The sequence below is a fragment of the Choloepus didactylus genome, chromosome 4, assembly GCF_015220235.1.
Source record: "Choloepus didactylus isolate mChoDid1 chromosome 4, mChoDid1.pri, whole genome shotgun sequence".
NCBI lineage: Eukaryota > Metazoa > Chordata > Mammalia > Pilosa > Megalonychidae > Choloepus > Choloepus didactylus.
Window position 1 is genome coordinate 131,377,775 of NC_051310.1, and position 6,933 is coordinate 131,384,707.

The following is a 6,933-nucleotide window of genomic DNA, read 5'->3' on the forward strand; positions in this document are numbered from 1 at the left end:
CTGAAGTTGTTTTGGAGATTTGTGTGTACTTCTTTAAGTACGCCCTGGGCAGTTCAGCAGGGAGTCCGCTCAAAGGCACCTTCTAGCTCTAACATGCCCCACTCCTTTTCTGCCATGTTCCTGTGATCCTCTGGGGTGTGGGAGGGGCTCCTGGTGCTTCTGTATGGCACCCTCTCCAAACCCCACTTCTTGCTGGTGCACAGCCTGGACTTCCATGGGGGTAGAGTAAATGTTGCCTCCTGGGTTCCCAAATAGGAGCTCCCCACTGTCTGACTGTGGAGGATCACCTCCCCAGCTAGCTGCCAAGGTGGGTGCATGGGAATGGAGAACCACTGCTCACTCCTTTGCCTGGTGGCCATCTCTCCACTGCCAGCCCTGGGAGGCAGTCCCAGTGGAACAAGCTCACCCTTTAGGTGTAGTCTTTCTGCGTTTTTGTCCATGTCCCCACCATATACTGTGGGGGTCTCTCTTTGGCCAGTCACACCCTGAAAACACAGTCCCGGGCATCCTCTAGCCCTATCTAGTTTCTTTCATGGAGAGGAAGCCCGCTTTGCCTCACCTACTCTGCCATCTTCCTGGACGTCTCATTATGCTTTGTGAGGGAGGATGATTGGATGCAGGTATTCCCTAACCTACTTTTCAAAGGACCAGTGGGGAACTGTCTATAGCAGACATAGCTGGTTGTCTACTCAAGCGACTTTCAAACTCTTTAATCTATACTAAGAAATATATTTTATGCCATGACTGAATATACACACAGGTAACTCAAATATAAGTTTCACAAACATATTTGCCCATACTATGTATAATGAGCATATAGTTTCTATATTATTTTATTCCATTCTATTTAATAGTTTAAATGTATGTTACAGCCCACTAAATTGTTTTCATGATCCTCTAATCAGTTGTGACCTGTAGTATGAAAATAACTAGTTTACCCAACAATCATTTTCCTTTTTGTTTAAAAAATGCAATTTCATTCAGGCATGCATACTTTCTAGGAAGGCAACAAAATTTAAAGGTAAATCCTGATTGGGCTAATCCCTTGTCAATGATTAGTTTGGGGTACGTAATTCAGATGTGATCAATGTGAGTAAGGAAAAATTTACCAGGGGGTTCTTTTGGGAATGGTTTCCTCCCTCAAAATGTGCTGCTGCTCTTTGGCTGCTGCATATTGTTATGCCTGCATGTGATGCTCAGAACTGTGGCAGCCATAGTACAACCATGAGGTGGGCTAGCATAAGGAACAAGCCAATCCCTGAGAATGCCAAATGGAAAGGTGGGAATAATCTGGGTTCTTGGTGATGTTACTGAGACACTTAACTCAAGACTTTTTATGTGAGTAATGAAATGTTCTTATTGTTTAATCTATTCTGAGTTGGGTTTCTGTCACTTTTATTCCCAACCACCATAATTGATTCAATGACTTATACATCACAGAACAACATTTTCTCCTAAGAATAAAAAATGGACACATATATTACATAAAGCTAAAAGCTTTGGTTTCTTAAAATTGTAGTCTGTTAATCTCAATCTGGGAAGACTTCCCCTTAGTAAAACCAACTGAGTAATTTCAAGGTTGATCCCTTGTAAATAGGGTTGTGCACTTCTGTCCATACTCAAAAGAAATGTTTGGTTCAAATGATAGGACAGTGGATTTCAAGGCTCAAGTTTTAAGTCCATCAAAAGAACAAGATTGCAGTCTATATTAAAATAATTTTATTAGTCATTTGAGATAAATTACTGAATCTTGGTTAAAATTGTAGGTTATAGATTATTCTAAGTATAGTTTCATAATGAATGTGTTAAAAATTATAAACAGTAAATGAATTCAACATGTTAGATTATCCTGATAACAATAGGCATATATTGTGGCTAGAATCATGTGATGGTAAGAAGCCAGCAATTGATTGTTTGAATCTGAGATATATGGGTAGTTAAGGCTACCTTCTTTCAACTCCGTGGACAATTCTGGCAAAAGTATTTGTTTTAAAACTTCCAATGTACAGAGTCCTGGGACTGCGTTCCACACACTCCAACAGAAATATATGTTCTGTATCATATGAATAATCAGATTAAGTAGGAAGTTTAGAATAATTCAAAAATTGAAAATGGTATGCCAGTTGGTGGGTGGAATAGAAAAGAGATCCTGAATACAATAAAGGCTATTATTACTTGTAAACATAGAATTTCAATTCTTTCCATAATATTTTTGGTATGGTTGTATGTGTGTATTTAAATAGAAGTTGTTCAGTATCATAAAATGACAGAAGGTCAAAGATTATCACTGTGAAGTAAAACTAATATTGAAGAGGACATTTATTTCTTCTATTTATGAGAAACATAAATATATATACTTCTTTAAAAATTAGAAAGCAATAATAGTGATGAATGGTAACTGCTTCCACAATGGAAAATGGCCAAAGAGGGGAGAAAAAACTTGATGCATTCAACAGTTTAGGTGCTTGCTTTGGAAGAATAAAGGTCTCTGGGTACATAGAGGAGAAGCTATCTGTATATAAGAATATTGTAGTGTTTAAAGCTCATTTTAGAGACCAATAATCCCATGGATCAAGATCTAGAAAAAGAGATCTTAATGTATGTAGTTAGAAAAAGCAGCCATTCTTTATCCAAAGTCACCTGCCCCTTAAAGGCTCAGATGGGTTATCATTTAATTATGGTTCATTGTTCATCAATTCATAATTAAAACCTCATATATATAATGATGTACCTGCTATTCCATGGTTTTTAGGGAATTAAATTTGAAACACCAAATATTTGTTATTATTACTAACCTGGATATAAAAGGTGATTTGCAGCAATTGGTAAACCCACTTCAATAAGTGATATGTAATTACTTTTAATGTAAACATTACATTTAAAAACCTAATGTTGGCAAACTTGGAAAATAAAAGCAATTGTCAGATCTTTAGCTTTTCTCCTATATAGTAAAGGCTGTAATTACAACAGATTGATTGACTAGATAATGAAAAAGCATCAGTTAACTATCTGGTTGCATGTTACAGAAGTTATTTGGTATCCAGCTGAACTATTTTTTAATATTGTTTTCAAGAAGGCAGAAAAAAAAAGAAATTGTTCCCTAAGATTCTTATAAAAAATTAAGCCTTTTTGTTCAGTCAGTGTTATTTCCTTCTTTCCTGCCTTCTTCCCTCCCTCCCTCTCTCTCCCTTCATTAATGCCTTCCTTCTTTGGTTTCATCCTTTCTTTCTTTCAGGATGTGGCGACTTAAAATGGGAACTTATTGCATGTACAAAGTATTAAAGGTTTTTCTAATTGAGTGTCCTAAAACATCTGTGAAATATTCACTTGAGAAACTAGCAGGGGAAAAAGGTTACAATAACAAACATTTGATAGTAAGAGAGAGAGAAAGAGAGAGAGAGAGAAAGTGTTCATCACTGTGGAAAAATGTCCTCTATAATAAGTGAAAAAAAAAGGTTAGGTAATTTTCTCTGAGAATGAGAGGAAAACTAGAATTGTTTTTCTTTTTTGTCTTACAAACCATTTTAGTCTTTAAAAACCCTGAAAGCAATGAAACTATTCATTTCTCAGACTCAGGGTGGTTATAAAATTCCAACACACCTGATCAATTAAAAAAGAAAGAATATTCATCAATAATTAGGAAATTTGACTCAGTAATTTAGGTTCTATTTGAGCATTAACAAGTATATACATTTGTTAAATCATTACCCCTGATAATAGATTGTAAACATTAAATTATTAATGCACAAAAGTAAATAAGGTAAATATTCTTTCATTAGTTTTTGAACTTTTACTTAATTCCTGGCAGAGAACCAGGTAGAATCAATACATTCATATAAGACAACTAAACATAACGTCTTCCTAAACTAATAAATTAACCATCACGTAGGAAGTATAACCAGAACAGTTATTCATGCTCCTTCCTGCTTTAGCAATTAATAGCTGTTTGTCCAAGGAAAAATGAAATAGATATTACCTCTATCTTAAATCTATTTACAAATTTAAAAATGTACTATTAATTTTTTAAGATTATTATGATGGGTCTAGAGAGGAAGGTAGAATCTGTAGATGTCTTATCCTCCCATAAACTGATAGCACATGTAAAATCATCTCTTAAGTATTCTCTACTGTTTCACCAGTCAGCAAAAGATTGTCAACATCATAAATGATCTTAGGGAAAAGAAAAAAGCACAAAGTACCAATAATAAAACATGGTCTCAGAGCTAAAATCAAATAGGAGCCTTTCCACACTACACAGAGAGGGGTCCGAATGGTGTTGTCTTGGGTTCCTTCATAACTTAAAGGGAAACTTTCACTATGTCAGGAAACTTGATGTCCCACAGATAAAGGAGGAGGATGTTCTCAAATTCCTTGCAGCAGGAATCCACTTAGGTGGCACTAACTTTGACTTCCTGATGGAACAGTAGATTTACAAAAGGAAAAGTGATGACATCTACCTCATCAGTCTGAAGAGGATCTGGGAGAAGCTTCTGCTGGTAGTCAGTGCCATTGTTGCCACTGAAACCCCAGTTGATGTCAAATCCTCCAGGAATACTGGCCAGCTGGCTGTGCTGAAGTTTGCTGCTGTCACTGGAGCTACTCCTATTGCTAGGCTCAGAATTGCTCGAAACATCACTTATCAGATCCAGGCAGCCTTCCAGGAGCCTCATCTCCTGTCGGTTACTGTTACCTGCCGATTCTTCTGTTGAATTTTTATTTCAGCAATCACATTTTTAATTTCCAGGATTTCTTTTGTGATTATTGCTTCTTCTTTTTCATACTAGCCCATTCTTGTTTTGTGGATACAATGTATCTTGTCTTTTTCCAAGGATATTCAGTCTCTTTTTTCTTTTCTTTTTTTCTCTGATTCTCTGTTTCCCTTGGATTTTTTTTGTCACTTTGTTAATTACATCCCTTTTTTTTATTTAGAGGTTGTCATGAAGTGTCGATTGATACCTGGCTGTTACGAATGGGTTAATTTTTGGCTGGTGGGCTTCAATGTAGTAGGCACATCAAGTGTTTAGCTAAACTCTTCATTGGGGTCTTCTAATTGTCAGTATTTGGAGGTAAAAACTTTGTAAAATTACTCCCTCAGTAACAGTCAAGTGGGAAAATGTAGCTAATGCACTCACAGTATTGAGTGAAGAGATTTTAAGACAGAATTTTGAAAACAAGAGTTGGCTGCTAACTGCAATTGAGATGGTACTGTTAAAAACAAGTTCATATCAAACTACAACCCAGTAGCCTTGACTCTTGAAGACAGTTGTATAGCAATACAGCTTACAAGGGGTGACAGTGTGATTGTGAAAGCCTCGTGGATCGCAGTCCTTTTATCCAGTGTATTATGGATGGATGAGTAGAAAAATAGGGACAAAAAACTAAATGAAAAATAGGGTGGGAATGATTTGGGTGTTCTTTTTACTTATATTTTTTATTTTTTTTTTCACTTTTTCTGGTACAAGGAAAATGTTCAAAAAATAGTTTGGTGTGATGAATGCACAACTATCTGATAGTACTGTGAACAATCGATTGTACACTTTGGATGATTGTATGGTATGTGAATATATCTCAATAAAAAAATTTAAAAAAACTAAATTAAAAAGTTCAAAACTAAGGAAATGGGTAGGCAAATGGAATTGAAAGGGAATACATAGGCTGTGTAGGGGTGGAAAATAAAACTGCTTCCCACCAAATCAAAAGTGTGATTACTACACACTGCCTTAGGACAAAAACCAAATCCAGGATGCTGCCATTAACATGACCTTAAGGAAAAGATCAAATAAAGGGTATAGCCAGTGCACTTTTTTTTTTTAAATTCAATTTTATTGAATTTAATTCACATATCATACAATTATCCAAAGTGTACAATTTGTTTACAGTAACATCATATAGTTGTGCATTCATCGCCACAATCAATTTTTGAATATTTTCATTATCCCCCCCAAAAAAAGAATAAAAAAAGTAAAAATGAACACCCAAAACATCCCATCCTCCCTATTATTCATTTAATTTTTGTTTCCATTTTTCTACTCATCTGTCCATGCACTAGATAAAGGGAGTGGAAGCTACAGTTTTCACAGTCACACAGTCACACCCTGTAAGCTATATAGTTATCCAGTTGTATTCAAGAATCAAGGCTACAGGGTTGCGGTTCAATAGTTTCAGGTGTTTCCTTCTAGCTATTCTAATACACTAAAGACCGAAAAGGGATATCTATATAATGCATAAGAATAACCTATAGAATGACCTCTAGACTCTATTTGAATCTCTCAGCCACTGAAACTTTATTTTGTTTCATTTCTCTTCCCCCTTTTGATCAAGAAGACAGTCTCAATCCCACAATGCTGGGTCCAGGCTCTTCCCCAGGAGTCATGTCCCACGTTGCCAGGGAGATTTACACCCCTGGGACTCATGACCCATGTAGAGGGGAGGGTAGTGAGTTTGCCTGCCGAGTTAGCTTAGAGATAGAGGCCACATCTCAGCAACAAAAGAGGTTCTCTGAAGGTGACTCAGGCACAATTTTAAGTAGGCTTAGCCTCTCTTTTGCCATAACAAGCTTCCTAAGGGCAAGCCCCAAGATCAAGGGCTCGGCCTTCTAAATTGGTAGTCCACAATGCTTCAATACACTCTTTTTAAGACCTCTGGAGGGTGCCTTTCAGCTGGAACAAAGGGTTCTTAGATTAAGGGAATGAGAAGCTCAATATACTCATGTCTACAAAGTGATAGCTACTTTGAGCATTTCTGCCTTAACTAGTCAGTGACAATTTCTCTGATCCTCTTCATTGTAACCACCAGACCTTTACTATCCCAGAATCTCACACATTTGTGTGAGCCCTATTTCCTAAATTAAACTTCCTTCTTAATATAATACTTGTTGTGAGTCTGCTTTCCTGACCAAATCCAAACTAAAACTCTGGCTTCCCTAGAAAAGAG